This window comes from Antechinus flavipes, chromosome 1 (genome assembly GCF_016432865.1).
Source record: "Antechinus flavipes isolate AdamAnt ecotype Samford, QLD, Australia chromosome 1, AdamAnt_v2, whole genome shotgun sequence".
NCBI lineage: Eukaryota > Metazoa > Chordata > Mammalia > Dasyuromorphia > Dasyuridae > Antechinus > Antechinus flavipes.
In genome coordinates, this window is record NC_067398.1 from 595,824,753 (window position 1) to 595,845,084 (window position 20,332).

Consider the following 20,332-nt stretch of genomic DNA (forward strand, 5'->3'; position numbering starts at 1 on the left):
AGAAGGATTTCTGAAAATAGCTGCACAAAATCCCTGAAACTTGGGACAGTGCACCCTCCACTCTAGAAACAGAGCCCTACTTTAACAAAGAGTTAAAAGCTTAGTAATAGGCTAAGGAAATGAGCTGCAACAGAAAAAGGTTGTGACCAGAGAAAGTTAATACTAGGTAACAAAGAAGATCAAAACACACACTCATAAGATGATAGCAAAGTCCAAGTTCCTACATCCAAAGCCTCCAGGAAAAATAAGAATTGGGCTTAGGTCATGGAAGATCTCAAGAGGGATTTTAAAAATTTATTGAACTTCCTGAAAATTATGATGAAAAAAAGAGCCTAGACACTATTTTCAGAAAATCATCAAAGAAAACTGCCCAGATGTTATAGAAACAGAGGGTAAAATAGACATTGAAAGAATTCATTGATCACCTACTGAAAGAAATCCCAAAATCAAAACTCTAAGAAATATTGTGGCTAAATTCCAGAACTATCAGACCAAGGGAAAAAAAAAACAATTAAAATATAGAGGAGCACAATAAGGATTACTCAGGATCTAGCAATGTTACATTAAAGGATCTAAGGGCCTGGAATCTGATATTGTGAAAGGATAAGGAACTTGGTATGCAGTCAAGATGAGCATTTTTACTCAGCCAAAATGAGCATTTTTTTCCCCAGAGAAGAAGATAGACATTCAATGAAATAGATGAATTTCATCTATTTCTGATGAAAAAACCGGAACCAAACAAAAAGTTTGATCTCCAAATATAGGACTCAAGAGAAATATAAAAATGTAAAAAGAAATCTTGGGAACTATATATCTGTTATGAGTATTCATAAAGAATACATGTATAATTTGGTTTTACTGTTATAAAAAAGAAGCTAGAGGTGGAAAGGAAATTGTATCAGAAAAAGGGAAAAGTGGAGGTACTACATCTCACAAAGAGGCAAAGGAAACCTATTATATATGAAGGAAAAAAGGGAGGGAGATGAACCTAGTGTGAATCTTACTCTTATCAGAACTAGCTCAAAGAGAAAATATTAAACATACTTGATTTATAGAGAAACTTCTCCCACCTCATTGAAAAGTGGCAGGGGAAAAGAGAAAAAAAGGGAAAAAGGGAAGGACTAAGCTAAATAAAAGGGAATACAGAAATTGTAAGAGAAAGTTTTAAAGGAAGCGGGGGGATTCTAAAGGGGAGGGAAGGGATCCTAAAGAGGGAGGGTTGTATAAGGCAAGTTGTGCTCACAAATTTAATACTGGGGAGAGGTGTAAGGGGAAAGGAAAGAGAAAAGCATAATCTGGTGTTAACAAGATAGCAGGAAATACAGAACTAGTAATTTGAACCATAAATATGAATGGGGTAAACTCCCCCATAAAGCAGAGGTGGATAACAGACTGGATTAAAAGTCAGAATCCTACAATATGTTGTGTACAGGAAAAACATTTGAAGCAACCTTGCACTCTCCGAATTAGATAAATCAAACCACAAAATAAATCAGAAAGAAGTTAAAGAGGTAAATAGAATAGGATGCACCCAAAGCGATAATAAGGGGAAATTTTATGTCTCTAGAGGCCTACTTGCATAAAATAGAGAAAGAGAAAAATCAGTGAATTAGGCTTGCAACTAAAAAAAGCTAGAAAAAGAGCAAATTAAAAACCCTTGGTCAAACATTAAACTTGAAATTCTAAAAATAAAAGGAGTGATTAATAAAACTGAAAATAATAAAAAAATATTGAATTAATAAATAAAACTAAGAGTTGGTTCTATGAAAAAAACAACAAAATGGATTAAGCCCTTGGTAAATTTGATTAAAAAAGGAAAGAGGGAAATCAAGTTGTTAGTCTTAAAAATGAAATAGGAGAACTTGCCACTAATGAAGAGGAAATTAGAGCAATAATTAGAAATTACTTTGCCCAACTTTATGCCAATAAATTTAATAACTTAAATGAAATGAATGAATACCTTTAAAAATATAGCTTGCCCAGATTAACCAAGGAAGAAATAAATTGGTTAAACAATCCCATTTTAGGAAAAAAAAATAGAACAAGCTATTAATCAATTTCCTAAGAAAAAACCCCCAGGACCAGATGGACTTACATTTGAATTCTATCAAACATTTAGATAACAATTAACTCCAATGCTATATAAACTATTTGAAATATAGGGATTGAAGGAGTCCTACCAAATTGCTTTTATGACACAGATAAGATACTGATAACTAAACCAGGTAGAATGAAAACAGAGAAAGAAAAGTATAGACCAATTTCCCTAATGAACATTGATGCAAAAATCTTAAGTAAAATATTAGCAAAAACATTACAGAAAATCATCTCCAAGGTATCACACCATGACCAAGTAGGATTTAAACCAGGAATGCAGGGCTGGTTCAATATTAGGAAAACTATTAACATTAACAAATACAAAAGGTATTTGATAAAATCCAACACCATTCCTATTAAAAACACTAGAGAGTATAGGAATAAATGGACTTTTCCTTAAAATAGTAAGTAGCATCTATTTAAAACCATCATTAAGCACCATATGTAATGGGGATAAACTGGAACCATTCCCAAGAAGATCAGGAGTGAAACAAGGTTACCCACTATCACCATTACTATTCAACATTGTATTAGAAATGCTAGCTTTGGCAATAAGCGTTGAGAAAGAGATTAAAGGAATCAGAGTAGGTAAGGAGGAAACCAAAGTATTGCTCTTGACAGATGATATGATGGTATAATTAGAGAACCCAAGAGATTCTACTAAAAATACCTGTTAGAAATAATCCACACCTTTAGTAAAGTTGCAGGATACAAAACAAACCCACATAAATCATCAGCATTCTTATATATAACAAATAAAATCCAACAGGAAGCGATACAAAGAGAAATTCCATTTAAAATAACTGCCAATAGTATAAAATATTTGGGAATCTATCTGCCAAGGGAAAGTCAGGAACTATATGTGCAAAACTACAAAACATTTTCCACACAAATAAAATCAGATCTAAACAATTGGAAAAATATTAAGTGCTCTTGGATAGGTCAAGCAAATATAATAAAGATGAAAATACTACCTAAACTAACCTATTTGTTTAGTGCTATACCAATCAGACTCCCAAAAAACTATTTTAATGACCTAGAAAAAATAACAACAAAATTCATATGGAAGAACAAAAGGTCAAGAATTTCAAATGAACTATTGAAAAAAAAATCAAATGAAGATGGCCTAGCTGTACCAGATCTAAAACTATATTGTAAAGCAGAGGTCATCAAAACCATTTGATATGGCTAAGAAATAGACTAGTTGATCAGTGGAATAGGTTAGATTCACAGGACACAATAGTCAATAACTATAATAATCTAGCAATCTAGTATTTGACAAACCCAAAGACTCCAACTTTTGGTATAAGAATTCACTATTTGACAAAAACTGCTGGGAAAATTGGAAATGAGTATGGCAGACACTAGGCATGGGCCCACACTTAACACCGTATACCAAATAAGATCAAAATGGGTTCATGATTTAGGCATAAAGAATGATATTATAAATAAATTAGAAAACATAGATAGTTTACCTCTCAGACTTGTGGAGGAGGAAGGAATTTGTGACCAAAGAAGAACTAGAGATCATTCTTGATCACAAAATAGAAAATTTTGATTATATCAAGTTAAAAAGCTTGTGTTCAAACAAAACTAATGCAGACAAGATTAGAAGGGAAGCAATAAACTGGTAAAACATTTTTTATAGTTAAAGGTTCTGATAAAGGCCTCATTTCCAAAATATATAGAGAATTGACTCTAATTTATAAGAAATCAAGCCATTCTCCAATTGATAAATGGTCAAAGGATATGAACAAACAATTTTCAGATGATGAAAGATGATGAGTATTTCTACTCATATGAAAAGGTGTTACAAATCATTATTGATTAGAGAAATGCAAATTAAGAGAACTCTGAGATACTACTATATACCTCTCAGATTGGCTAAGATGACACGGAAAGATAATGCAGAATGTTGGAGGGGGTGTGGGAAAACTGGGACACTGATGCACTGCTGGTGGCATTGTGAATGGATCCAACCATTCTGGAGAGCAATTTGGAACTATGCTCAAAAAATTATCATATTGTGCATACCCTTTGATCCAGCAGTGTTACTACTGGGCTTATATCCCAAAGAGATGTTAAAGAAGGAAAGAAAAGAGACCTGTATGTGCAAAAATATTTGTGGCAGCCCTTTTTGTAGTGGCTAGAAACTGAAAATTAAATGGTTGCTCATCAATTGGAGATTGGCTGAGTAAATTATGGTATATGAATGTTATGGAATATTATTGTTCTGTAAGAAATGACCAGCAGAATGAATACAGAGAGGCTTGCAGAGACTTACATGAACTGATACTAATTGAAATGAGCAGAATCAGGAGATCATCATATGCTTCAACAACAATACTATATGAAGGACCAATTCTGATGGAAGCAACTCTCTTCTGCAATAAGAGGATCCAATTCAGTTCCAGCTGATCAGTGATGAACAGAACCAGCTACACCCAATGAAAGAACATTGGGAAACAAGTGTGGACTGCTTGCATTTTTGTTTTTCTTCCCAATTTATTTTTACCTTTCTAAATCTGATTTTTCTTGTGCAATGAGAGAACTGAATAAATATGTATACATATATTGTATTTAAGCCATACTTTAATATATATGGAACTGCCTGCCATCTAAGGGAGGGGCTGGAGGGAAGGAAGGGAAAAGTTGGAATAGAAGTGTTTGGAAAGGTCAATGTTGAAAAATTATCCATGAATATGTTCTGGTCAATAAAAAGCTATAATAAAAAAAGATTTCAAATGGTATCTGACAATGTGTGAAAGTTGCTATTCTCTAATTTTCTCTTTCCATTATTTCACTTTCATAGTAAAATAAGTGTTATCTACCCAAAAAATTGGCAAAAAGATGGAAAGACAGGAACTATGTTTCCTTTAATAATATGTGGCTTACATACTAACTTATGAGATAGGGATGTACAACATCAATTAGGGATGAAAATTGCCACAGATTTTTAGGAGGAGTCATTGCTGTTGTAGCTTTCACCACTTCAAAAATGACTTGGACTGCCGACACTCCGATATGGGTGGAGCAATGGACCCTGTCTAAAGAAAAAACAGCCACTCTACATCAATTAGTACAAGAACAATTAGAATTAGGACATATTGAGGAAACAAATAACTCATGGAACTCCCCTGTATTTATTATAAAGAAAAAATCTTGTAAATGGAGATATTAACAGATTTGAGACAAATAAACTCAATCTTGAAAGACAAGAGTTCTTTACAGGCAGATTTTCCATCCCCAAACATGATCCCCAGGGGATGGCCCTTATGTACTCAATCCCTCTTTACTCTGACAAGGATAAATTTGTTTTCTCAGTACAAACATATAATTCTCAGAAACCTGTAGAGCTGGGCACTAACCCCAGAGGTAATAGGCCAAATGATATATGGCAAATGAATGTTACACATACGGAAAAACATGTATTCATGTTACAGTTGACACTTCTTCAGGCTTTGTATCTACATCCTCTCAATGAGGGGAAGTTGCTTCACATGTAATAAATCACCTATTACACTGTTTTGCCTCTACGGGTATCCCACACACATTAAGACTGATAATGGACCCTCATATACCTCAAAAATATTAAAATAATTCTTACAGGAATTCTCCATACATCATATTTTTGGGATTCCTTACAATCCTTCAGGACAGGCCATTGTAAAAAGGACTAATCAAACTCTCAATAGATTTATCAAAAAAGAAAAATAAGTAGATGGAGTCAGGGCCACTCAGAAAGATATAAATAAAGCAGTGTACATAGACAATTACTCAAAGATAATACCTCATCTTCTTTAAGAAGGCCCCCTAAGAAAAAGACCATGGTAATGAAAAAGGGTCCTGAAGGATGGGAGGGACCTTATAGGGTTCTAATGAGGGTGCCAGGATATGCTTGTATCTCCACAGATGAAAAGCTTCCACAGTGGACTCCCACTAAACATCTCAAAGTTGTCCATAGAACTGAAGAGGAAAAGAAGGAAGAAGAGGTAACTATCCAACAGGAGGAAAAGACATGCCCCTAAGACCATTAGCAAGATGTTTTCTATATATATGGGTTTGTGTTACACACAATCAGGACTGGCAACAGAGGCCAAAAGGTGGGCTTGACCCACCATGACCTAGGCTTGTCTCATGAGGGATAGGGTATCATGTGACACATGCTGGACATGCAGGGACATCCTGTCAAAAAGACAACCTCATCTGTGGGAGGGTTGCAGCAGTGTGTCTACAGAAAGGGATTATCAGATTGGCCCCTCACACACCTCTATGGAACACATTTTTTTGGGTCACTCAAGAATTGGGCTGGCAGTTTGGCACATGGAAAAACATCTTGTGCCCTGGTTCTTGGACAAATGGCACGAAAATTGAATAACAGTTTTATAAAATAACCTGTCTGGGAGGGAAATATGCATTTATATGGGGAGACTGTAACTGTTAGCAAAGAAACATTAGATTTTTACAATGTTACTTGATGGAATTGTATACTGAAATTGAAAATCATATTGTATTTGTGATCACTAGAGATCATATATCAATGCTTCCTGTCAAAAGTGAGAAACAGACCTTAATTCCAATATTGAGGAAAAGGGTAAGGAAGAAGTAGAATGTTGTAAAGTAAAGTATCTGCCTTTAAAAGGTAAGGAAAAGCTTTTGCAGTGGAGGGGAAGAGGGGGATGGGAGGGGAAGTGAATGAACTTTACTCTCATCAGAACTGGTTTAAATGTAGAAATAACTCATTCAATATAAGTAGAGAAATCTATCTTACCCTATAGGAAAGTAGGAAGGGAAGGAGATACAGCAAGGAAGCAGGGTGATAGGAAAAAAAGTATATTGCAGGAAGTGGTCAATAGCATAACACTTTCCAGAAGGGATAGGGTAAAAGGAGAAATAGAATAGAATTAACTGGGAGAAATACAATTAGCAGGGACATTTCTCAAACTATAGGGAACTGAGTCAACTTTATAAAAAAATAAGAGCCAATTGATAAATGATTGAAAGATAGAATCTATGCCCAAAAAGCTACAAAATGCATATTCTTTGACCTGGCAATATCACTACTAGGCATGAATTAAAAAAAGATAATTTTTTAATAAAGGAAAAGCATTTATAAAAATTCTTATATTTATAGCTGTTAGTTTCTCAGGGCAAAAAATTAGAAAATTAGGGAATGCTCATCAATTAAGAAATGGCTGAATAAATTGTGGTATGTGATTTTGATGGAATATTATTGTTTCATGGGAAATGATGACCAGGATGCTCTCAGAAACTTGGAAAGACTTCCATAAACTCAAGCAAAATGAAGTGTACAGTGTACAAAGTAATAAAGATGTTCTGGGATTATCAGCTGTGAATGACTTTGCTATTTGCAGCACTACAATGATCCATGACTACAAGTTCTAAAGAACTTATGATGAAAAATCCTATCTATACACAGAGAAAGAATTGATTGTATCTAAATATAGATTGAAGCATATTCTCTCTCTCTTTTTTAAATTTTATTTTTCGAGGATTTTTTAAAGGGCAGAGAGAGATCTATGTTTTCTTTCACAACATGACTTCTATGAAAATGCTTTGCCTAATTTCATATGTGCTTTCTCAATGGAGGAGGGAATGAGGATAAGGGAGAAAATCTGGAAATCAAAAGTTTAAAAAAAAACAAATGTAAAAGATTGTTTTAAATATAACTAGGAGAAAATAAAAACATTTTTAAAAAGAATCATAAACAACATGTTGGAAAAAAAAATTTACATTAAATGTAAGATCTTTCAAAAATACAGTTTAATTTTCTTATAGTTGTGCTGGCTAAAATCCATGATCATTTCTTTGAGAATGTTTTCCATATTAACAAGGGAATAGAATCAAAACTTATTAATCACTTGATGTATTCAGACAATAATAAACTATATGGATTCACTCAAAATGTATTCTATCTCTTGGATTTTTGTTCAATGATATCACAATGCCATATGGACTTGACAGGCATCAAATTCTTAATGAACACCAATGAAAAACAGTGACTGATGGCTTTGAACTTGAATCCAGAGGTGCATTTGAATACCACCTGAAGATTCTACCTGTAAATTACTGTGATCTCTCCTAAACAAGATTCATCAAGTAAAAAGATATAAAGGAGAAATTTAGATTTCTCTAAATATTTAGAGACTAACTGACATTCTGAAATCTAAGTTGAATATGAAGAACATTTTTATGGCAGTAAAAGGTATGCAATAGCATTGTAACTGTACACTTTTATAACTAAAATGTGACGTAACATATGTGGAAAATATTCTAACAAATATCCACGAAATATTAACAAAACAGAGGGTCTATTACCTTAGGGCAGTAATAGAAATATTAATATTTCTTCAAAAGGGGAAAGAAAATTGATTAATATTTAGAGAACATGATAAATAAGTTAAAAACTTAAAGAAATATTTTTTTGGACAAAACCATTACTCCTCTATTCAATGTCTGGTAATTGGTAAAGATGATCATGTCTGTCTAATATACTTAAAAGTGGGTTAACATTATATGTAGCCTGTGAAAATGATTATTATTAAAGAATGAAAAATTTTTAAGCCTCCATTGGCAACATCTGCATGAACTCAGTCAACAATATAACATTATAGAAGCATAGGGATTGTTTGTGAAAAAAAGGCAAATGATAGTGATCCAAAACTAAATCACTGCCACTAGAAATTACAGAATTATTCTTAAGGAACCAAGACTTAATGATCTGCAGTAGAATCTGTGCAATACATCACTGGAGACTATAAAAATTTAGCATATGCCACAAACTTATCAAAATATAACTTGATAACTAGAATTACATATTAGAAATTCACTCACAATGAAGTGATAAAAATGACACATCTTTACAACACAAATAAATATAGATGTTAACATATCCTAGGAATTGTCCAATAAATTGGACTAGATGCTTACCCTTGTGATATATATCACCCAACCACAATGTCGAGCCACAAAAACTTAAGTACAACATTTTTTTTCATATATAGATGCACACTTTAATTTGTTTGTTTGTTTTTAATATAGCTTTTTATTTACAAGTTATATGCATGAGTAATTTTACAGCACTGACAATTGCCAAACCTTTTATTCCAATTTTTCCCTTTCTTCCCCCCATCCCCACCCCCACCACACACAGGTTGACCAATACATATTAAGTATGTTAAAGTATAAATTAAATACAATATAAGCATACATGTTCTAACAATTATTTTGCTGTACAAAAAGAATGAGTTTGAAATAGTGAAGTGCAACATTTTTAATGGGTATTGTCATACTAAAGCACTCATGAGATACCAAATGTGGAATAAAAAAAAAAAAAAAACCTTTAAAATCATTAAGAAAATCAAAATCACATGGTCAAAGAATACTGTATAAAATTCTATCGTCCTATTGACTATTAAAGTTGCATCAAAGAAAGTATCAATGAACCTACAGAAAATGAATTTATATCCTAATACTTTCATTCAATTACAGAAACAGTATTTATTCATCATGCAATAATCTGCAGGAAATTAAAAAGAAAATAATAATAGTAGGAAATCTACTTTTATTAAAGTTATTTTAATTTCACTGAACAAGGTAAAAACAATATAATAATCTTAATAATATCAACAATTTTAAAAAGTAGAGAGGTTCCTGACAGTTATAGTTAATTAGTTATTCAAATGTGAATTTTACCATCTGGATCTTTTTTATAGCTTTTCAAAGATTCTTTTGTAAATCTACTGAGGACAATTGGAAAAACATAAAGAAGAGTAATAAGGGTGTAGTAGACTTTGTTGCAAGTTAAACTAACCTCCAGAAGTCAATGCTTACAGGAAGAAAACATTTAAAAGGAGAAGTAGAGGGCTGGAACTCTATAAAGGTGTGCTTGAATACAGAACAACAGAGTACTTAAGGCTAAATACCTACTGTACTTATAGAACATATAATGGTTCTATAACCATAAACTTAGATGATATGGTGATGTGCCTGCTGAATGTGTTGTGGTGAGGTAATCATAGGAAAGGATTGGAGGGCAGAATGAAAGAGTCAATTTTTTTTTTTGCCACACTATGCTCAGCAGGGAAGACTTCAGGCTTCAAACTCCAGAATCCAGGCTCTATCTTTGTGGAGCCACGTGGCAGCTTGCCTGCCTTCTTCACTTCTCCTACTAAAGACCAAGGACTTTGACTGATCCTGAGGCCCTTCAGAGAGCTAGCCTAGATGTTACAACAATTAATTAGCATTTACAATATATAATAACATAAAATGAGCAAATAAAGATGTAGTGTATATCAAAAGAATAAATGACAAAATGCTAATAAACACTAGTCTTGTCACACCTGGGTTCCTTAAGGTTAAAAAAAAAAGTGTTTATTTAGTGCCTACTATGTTCTAAAGGCTATACTAAGCACTTTATAAATAATATATCATTTGATCCTTACAGAAACCCTAAAAAATAGATACTATTATCTTCATTTTACAGTTAAAGAAACTCAGAATGAGAAATTTTATACAGCTGGACAGCTTGTGTCCAGAGTCACAAAAGTAATAAGTATCTGAGACCAGCTTTGAGTTCAGGTCTTTTTGACTCCAGGCCCAGTCTCCTATACATTAAGCCACCTAGCTGTCTCTAAAGAGATTAGAAAAATGAAACCTTCATCATCAAAAAGAAAGGTGACCGATAGATAAAAATAACCATTATATATTTAGAAGTATTTTTGAAACAAACAGAATTTATATTCATTTTATATTTTTCCAAATATATGCAAAGATAATTTTCAACATCAATTTCAAAAAGACTTGTGTTCTAAATTTTTCTCCCTTCCTCTCAGCTTCCCCCCCACCCCCAGGTAGTAAGCAATGTAATATAAGTTAAACACATGCAATCCTTCTAAGCATATTTCCATATTTGTCATGCTGCACAAGAAAAATCAGATCAAAAGGGGAAAAAAAAACAAAAAGAAGGAAAAAACCAATTAAACTAAGAATGACAACCAAAAAAAAGGTAAAAACACTATGCTTTGATTCACATTAAGGCACCATAGTTTTCTCTCTAGGTACAGATGGCTCTTTCCTCACATGTGTATTGGAATTCCTTTGAGTCACCTCATTGTTGAAAAGAGCCAAGTCCAATACAGTTAATTATCAAATAATCTTCTTGTTGTTGTGAACATTGTTTTCTTGGTTCTGTTCACTTCACTTCTCATTAGTTTATGTAAGTCTTTCCAGGCTTAATTAGCTTATCTTTGGAAGGGTAATTGGTATTATTTTTGAGCAATAAGTATAAAAGAAAAAGAAAGTAGAAGTGTAGGAGTGGAAATTGGTAAAGTGCTTTGTCGATAATTTATATATCACCATGTAGCATTTAGACCAATAATTATAGATCTCATCCAGACCTGTCACTTTTCTGATTTTCAGAGAACTTAGAGTTTCATATAGCTCCCTTGATGTAACTGTTCTATCATTCATTATAGCAATAATATATAAGCTTTGTCTTTCAGTTTTTATAAAAGGAGATATGGCACTTTTTGGTTCCATTCTTAGATCATCTTTAACCAATTTATGGACTTTGTCTGGAGATAAACTTTTTTATTTTAACTGATGTATTACTTTGTAATGTTATGCCACAGTTCTCTTTTATTGTCCTGACTCAGTTTCCCTAAATTGTCCTGCCTAGGTTTCCCTAATTGTTCTGCCTTAGTTTATAATTGTTCCTGCAATTATATCCTGCAAAACCACCCCTCCCTCTTAATCAGAGTTTTTGATAAGGATAAAATATTTTATATTTTAGAATACCAGAATGCCTCTCCCCATCCCAAGCTATCAGAATATTAGATACCATACTGTCTTATCAAGGTGCCTCTCCTCATCTCCAGGATTCCTCCCCGCATTATGTCATCTCATCTCTGGAGGCTCACCCCACCCTATCAGAGTCCTGTTCCTGCTCTCAGCACCCTGACTCCGCCCCTGCCTCGATCTACCCCCTGAGTCTGAGCTACTTGTATATATGTTATTGAGAACTCACATTGTTTGCTGGATTCTTGGAGATGATAATTTCATTCAGCCTGGGACCAAACCATGGATCCATTTGGTTCCAGTAAATCTCTCTCTTTTAAATAAATTATTAAATAGTCTCTAATCTCTATCTTGCCTCAGTTTCTCTGGCATTACGGCAATACATTGTGATATAATGTAATGTGTGTAATGTGTGTAATAATTGTGATGAGCAAGCTGATTTCAGAAAATATTACAAAAGTATGAACTGAGGTGAAGTTTAGTGAGCAGAACCATAGAGCATAAAATAGTCAAGAAGAAAAATGAGGCTAAATATGCTGAGTCTGACTGACATCTAGAAGTCAAAGCTTAATAGAAGGAATACACTTAAAGCAATTAACATCTTTTGAATATCAATCTTAGAATATACTATGCCATAATAAAATGAACAGATCTGGGAAGGTGTTCAAATGAAAACCATGCAAAATGAAGGAAACATTCCTTCAAAGAGTGAAACATAGGACTCATCACCTGAAGGTATCTGTAAAAAGATGAGCACTTCTTTATCAAAATAATAATAATAATAAGGATCGATAGATGTTCTTAGAAGACATAGGTTAATAATTTAATAATTGGTTAATAATACGTTAAAATGTGTAGAAACACTTTTAGAATAAATAGGACCTTATTTCACAAAATAACAGTAAAGACTGATAGCAGCCAGTGGATTTATTAAATATAAATGAAAGTTGTTTCTTTTCAGACCTGAAATACTCAAAATCTCTTCTCCTCTCCTTCTGTCTTCTTTCCTTCCTTATTTTCTCCTTTTTACCCCTCTCCTTTCCTCCCCTCTCTTCTCTTCTTATATACAGAAGACAAATTCCTATACTACAAATACAAACTAAATTATTTTTCAGAAAACAAGAAATAAATTGTTCCAGAACTAGGCTATCATTACACCAAAAATCATGGCCTGCAAATACTAAGGCATAACTCATTAAAAAAAAAAATCAAGAATAGTATTTTCAATAGCTATCAACATACTGAATAGCCATGTAGCTAGGTAACACAGTGGGATAGAATGCTGGACCTGGAATCAGAAGAACTCAAATTCCTGAGTTCAGTTCTGATCTCAAACACTTACAAGCTGTGGGAAACTTGCTAAGTCATATAACCCTGTTTGCCTCAGTTTCCTCATCTATAAAATGATCTGGAGAAGAAAATGACAAACCACTACTGTATCTTTACTAAGGAAACTCTAAATGGAATCACAAAGAATCTGCCATGATTAAATAATATACTGAATAGTTACCAACTCCAAACTATGTGGAATGAAGAGCTTTCAAAATATGGATGTCTACCAGAAATTACATAGGATCAGGACATACACATCCTTTTTTTTGTCTTTTTTTTTGTATCCCCAAAACTTAGCACAGTGCCTGGCATATATTTGAGGTTTAATAAGTACGCATCTGACTCACTGAGCTATGTACTTCTGGAGTTGTTATAGAGATGCTTTTCATGGATCTTCAGAATGGTAAACTTATATCACAATACTTTCATTTGATTTATCGAGTTTAGATTTTTTTTTATCAGATGAACTGATTGCATATTTATATGGCCCTTACTAGATGCCAGATAACATGCTAACTGTTTTATAAATATTTTCTCATTTGATCCCCACAACAACCCTGAGAGTTTGATGCTATTATTATTCCTATTTCAGAGTTGAGGAAACAGAAGCAAAAGTTAAGTAATAATGATGATAATAACAGTAATAAAAATAAGAAGAGCAATTAATATTTACATAACTTTTATATAGCAATTATTTCATTTGGTCCTCTCAACAATTCTGGGAGGTAGGTACTATTATTATTCCCATTTTATAGTGGAGGAAACAGAGGCAAAACTAAGTAAAATGACACTAACATTTTTATAGTTTTTGCAATATGCTAAACACTGTGCTAAATGCTTTATAATTATTATCTTATGTGATCCTCTCAACAATTCTGGAGCTTGGTGCTACTTTCCTGTTTTACTGGGAAAACCTAGGCAAACCTAAGTCACTTGCCCAGAATCACATAGCTAATAACTGTGTGAAGCTGGAATTGAATTCAGGTCTTCCTAATCCAAGCATAGTGCTCTATCCACTGAGACACCTTAGTATTCTACAAATAATGATATTAAATAATAAACAATAACAACAATAAAAATAATGATGTAATTTCAAAATTATTTATCTTTACCAAAAGGTTTTTATTCATCATTTCATTTAATTCTTACAATTACCTTGTGAAGAAGACAGTGTTCATGTTGTCAATCCCCATTTTATAATTGAGGAAAACTGGGATGGGAAAGAGTAAATCTCAGATCTATTCTTTGTTTTCTGATATCTAGAGTCTTTCATTGCATCAAAGATGGAAAACCTTTGACCTTTTATAACTCTTAAAATATCATTTCCATATACTTTTATCAGCACAGTTTAAGCACAGACTAATGTATGGTTTTCATAACACAACATAGGCTTATTGTTGAATAAAATAGTGTGGTTTTATGTAACAACTGTTTTTTTTATTCTTTGTCGCCACAGCTGTGGCTGTAATGCAGTTACACAAAACCCCACCACACTACCCCACTGTTTAAACTGGATCTCACACAATGTAAGAACTCTGGTCTGTGTGTGTGTTAGCTTTTCACATGCCTCAAATCAAAATTTGCCTTGCATCACAGATGACAGGCACTGGGAAAACAAACTGCAGCCAAAGACAATAGTTCTGAATTCAAGATTGGGTCCTTAGTTCACAAGAAGCAGATGGGGGGAAAAAGAGTTTTAACTTTGTTTTCTTCATCTTACTATTATTTTAAAGCTTTGGTAAATACAATGAAATGTGACTATAAAAAAATCACAGTCTCTAAGTTATTTTGGAAAATGTTGATAAACATGAATAAATGCAACAATTGTGTCCTTATTGCCTTTTGCTTTTATACATTTGCATTCTAAGAGAAATGCAATCATATTCATATATTAAATCATTAATTTACTTTGTTCACTTTATTCTCTAGTTTGAGAGAATCACTTTATTACAAAACCGTTTTGTTTCTGAACTATACCACACTAAAGTATGATCAATATAAGGTCCCAGAAGGTAGGGACAATAATTTGTTCATCTTTGTACCCAGCCAATTAGTCAGCTAACAGGTGTATTAAAACACTTAACTATGGGCCTTGAGCTGTGGTGAGTGCAGGACATCTACTTCATGTTACTGTGCCTTAAATATTACAAGAGTTTGGAAAATGTTGATTAAATTGAGTGGAATAGAATTTTGTCATGTCAGCTCTCTGAATAAAATGAAACAATATTTTAAATGGACTATTCATTTTATTTAGACTTCCTTTATTGGGAATTTGAAGTTGTAACTGGCTGCCTCAGCTTTCCTGGACTTTATAGTAAATACTTTTAAGATTTGCAGAATGCTTTGCATACATTATGTCAAAGTCTATTTGTAATGGTCATGTAATGTTTCCATAGGGTTTTTTCTTTTCCTCGACCTGCAACTATTATATTGAGCTTCATATTCTTAGATTATGAGCCAGAAGACATGTCTGGGATAGTCCAACCTCCTCATTTTACAGATGGGAAACTGAGACCCAGAGCAGGTCTTAATTCTTCCAGAGGTAGTAAGTGGCAAAGACAGGATTTGAACTCAGATCTCCAAGTATGTGCCTTGATAATGACAAAACTGACTCTCAGAGACTACAGGTAAAGGGAACATCTCCAAACATTTTGAAATGAAATAGCTTTCACTAACTCAAAACAGTTTCTAAATGCAAATGAATAAAAGCATATGGATTAAATTTTCCTGAAAATTTACTTAGTTGAAAGAATTAAGGAAAGAGTGTTTGGCCAAATGCATGTAGGTATTGCCAAAATCCAAATGTCTGAAAAATGTGTATGATATTTAAACAAACAAACAAACCAATAATGTAAACAATTTTTCCCTTTTTATGCCTTGAAAAACTCTTGAATTCACAGTATATAAATCTAGGGAGTCTTATGCACAGATTTTTTGATAATGAAAATGCCTGCAGTATTATTGCATACTTAATTACCTAGCATTTGGAGGCAAGTGGGAACCTAAAAAAGAAAATTGTACTGTGAAATGTAATGTAAACAATGTAACAATGATTTCCATCTGAACTGATTAAAATAAATAGAAATGGGTGCAATTCCTTTGATGGCCAAGTGATAACTGAGCACTTTTATCCAAAGTAAGCACAACCCCCATATTGGATATAGAGATTGCAAGACTTGAACCATTCAACTATTCTCCAGGCTTGGAACAATATAGGTACTTAGTAAATATTTATTGATTAACTGTAGAGCACTCTGCTAGGTATGAGGGAAGATGAAAATTTGAGAAAATATATCACTTCAGCTTCCATAAATCTTCAAGTCTAGTTGAAGCATATGGCACACACACACACACACACACACACACACACACACACACACAAAATACTTTTAAAAAATCTGAATCATTGGTATAGAGTACTCCTGATAAGGGAACTTGAATTTAACAATGCAGAGCATCACCTTTTCTGCAATTTATAGTCTTAGAGATTTACTTGTATTATTGAGAAGTTAGATGACTTGCCCAGGATAACACAGCCAAACCCTGTCAGAGCAGGACTTGAAATCATGTCTTTCTGATTCCAAATTATCTACCCCCTCTTGCACATTACAAGTTGGGAGTAATAGGGAAGGTTTCTAGGAATAGGTGGCAATTGATTTAGAAAAAAAGTCCACAGGATGGGGAAAGAAGCATTTAAGGCAAATGGTAAAATATTATTATAGACACAAAGAGTTTAGAAAAAGACAGGAGGGCCAAAGAGAAAACCTTGGTGGGGGATGGGGGGGTGGAGGGGAAAAGGGGAAGGACATCCACAATTATGGTTGAGGCCAAGGAACTAATAGAAAGAAAAAGACAGCAAAAATTGGTTAACAATTTAGGAGAGGACTTAATGGTATTCTGTTACTGAAGACAAGATAGGAGCATGTCTAGAATGAAATGTTCAATATTATAAAAACTTAGAGAAATCTAGAAAAATTAGTACTAAAAAGGTCATTGGAAATATCATTTGTAAAATTACTATAGACTTTGAAAAGATCCATTTAGTAGAGTGATATTATGAAGCAGAAATCAGATTTTAAAAACTTTAGGGGATTGTATAGGTAAATGGAGGTTTAGAAGGTAGACAACTTTTTCAAAAAGTTTGGCAGTGAAGGAAGAAAGAGAGATGAAGTAATAGAAATCTCAGAAGATCTTTGCTTTAAAAAAAAAGATTTGGAAGAGCTGAGTTTATAGAAAGATAGAAGGCTTTAGCTGAGTGTGAAACAAGACTGAATATTCATAAGAAAAAGGGGATGATAGTTGAAATAAGGTCCTGAGGACAGCAGGAAGTATGTTTAGAAAGAAGGATTAGGCTTCATATGGGATGGGGAATTTTCTCTTCTTCATAGGAAAGAGGAAATAAAAACAATGCTGAGAATTTTTTAGGAATGAATGAGGTGAGTTGGGCATTTATTACCAAAAGTGCTCAGTTTTGTCATAGTGCAGAACTTTTTGACTGAAGAAAAACACTATATAGTAATTTAGAGGAAGTGACTTTCCAAATGGAAAGCAAAAATTCATACTTTATTAAATTAGGTATTATGTAGAGTGATGAGTAAATTCCATATCCAGACAGGATGAGGTAAAAGGAATCACTCAAATCATTGATTAAAATAAATCCATAATCTGACTTTACTGGGATAAATATAGACTTTGGGCTCTCATTCTTATTCATCAAAAATTTAATATGTTAATTAAGGAAAGTAATTTAAGGATACATATAGAATACTGAGCAAATTATTCATTCAGAAAATATTTACTATCTGTCTATTTTGAACATAGTACAAGGTGTTAGAAAAAACAAGAACCATAAAATACATTCTTATCCTCGGGCGATTTACATTCTAATTGAGAATTATGCAAATTATTCAGATTACAAGGCATTATTTCAAATAAAAAAATTAGTCTGAATTATCTAAATATCAACTCAACTATTTTTTGTATGCAAAATTGAGAAAATAATTGCTAAATTTGATATTTTAGTAATGGTTGAAAAATGTCTGAGAGACTTCTATGTAAGTGATACTCTCATATTTCATTTTCAGCAAAATACTAGGATTTTGTTTTCAAGTGAGTTTAACATTCATTTAAATTAAGATTCACAGAGCAAAATCTAAATTACCAACAATATCCTGATGAGAATATAAACATTCAAATAACAGTTTGATGCTTTGCTCACTAAAGAACTGTATTTGAAAACTTTTTAAATATCCTTGTCAGATGATAGAGCTCACTGAATTTGATTTTTAGTTTATTCAGTAAGATCAAATTTGTAAGAAAACTCTAAAATTCGTGAACAATACAGCAAATATAACATACTGTGTTTTATTCCAAAAATCAAAAATAGTAGGACAATCTGAATAAGAGAAACATATTTTATATGATGTATTTCAGATTTTTTAACTTCTTCTTAACATTATCATCATAATTCTTGCTCTAAAAGTAAATTGATTCTTGATGCTGAAGTGTGATAGGTCTTTTTTCCCTTTCTTTCAATGAAAGGGATAGTTCTGTTTCCAAGCAGGGATAACATGACCTAGTTGCTGCTCAATATAAACAAATATTTCTTCAAGCATTTCTGCCTTATTTTTCTCTCATTCTCTTTCTCTCTGTATGTATATATACATATATATATATAAGAAGATAAATTTTATTACATATTTTACAAGTTTAATGACAATGAAGATAATGATATATTGCTGAAAGTGATAATATTTTTAGTCAACTTTTCATTTAAGGATAGCCTTGCAAAGTATCTGATATATTAGCTGTAGCCACCCCCCCCCCACCCTCTTTGTTTCTCTATGTCTTTCTCTCTGTGTCTGTCTGTCTCTCTGTGTCTGTCTGTTTCTCTAATTTCACAATCTGTTCTCATGCTGGCAGATCTAAGAACAGAGGGAGGGTATTTTAAAATTGGGGGAAAAGATCATGGTTAAGACTATTTGGCTTCCATTCAACTCCCAGGCTATCAGGGTTAATTCTGGTGGTGTTGTGTATGTGAAGATTTTTTTTTTTGCAGGGGTGTTAAAATGCTCCTATTATTCCCGAGCCCCTACCAATGTATTTCCCTTTTAAACAAAACTAATCACAATGATCTTATTAGCCCTTAAACATGAAATATTTACTAAGTGAAAAAGAAAAGCAAGAATTGCCATAACATTTATTCAGTTGAAGGCAAAAGCAGAAATAAACTATAAACTTTGATTATATTTTACCACCAACATTCATAGTATAGATGGTGGGGGTGGCATGGGAATGAATTAATTTTCCACTCCCCTGCCTCCACCCACCAAAATCGTCATTTCCTATACAACACATCAGGACTTGCACAAAGAGTGGGTGGGGGCCATTCTTTCTCCAAGCTTACATATTAATAGAGTATGGTCCAATTACTATTTAGCCTCATGGGCTTGGGACCTCAGTGCATCAACTCAAGCCTCAGCCCATTACATCTCCCGCTTTCTTTTGTTTTAGAACACAGGTGATCATGCCATCCCTGACTCTTCAGAGAGGTCAGAGCCCCCAAGGGGAGGTGATCACACCCTCCCTGATTTCTCAGGAAAGGAGGTGAAAGCACCGAAAAGGAAGTGATCACGACCCCCCTGACTTCTCAGGAAGGGAGGTGAAAGCACTAAAAAGGAGATAATCACGCCCTCCCTGACATCTCAGGAAGGGAGATGAAAAGCACCAAAGGGAAGTGGGGGTTGCTAGCAGGTTTCTGGGCTCAAGGGTCTTATTATGCACAAACCCATCAGCATGGGAACACATAGCACATAGCAACAACGCAGAGACTATTAGTGATGACTCTCCCCACAGTCAGTGCAGGCTTGATGTGTTATAACAAACATGAATTATGCACCCAAGTAACGGTATAACAAACAATATAAATCAACAGTATGATGTAAAAGATTGCCAGAAGTCCTAGAAGGAGAGTATGTAAACAGCAGTCACACATACACCTCTTCAGCAGCCAAGAGATAGTCCAAAACCAGTCTATTGTCCATTGCTTCACATATCAGGGAATCCAATGATCCCCCCAAGTTTT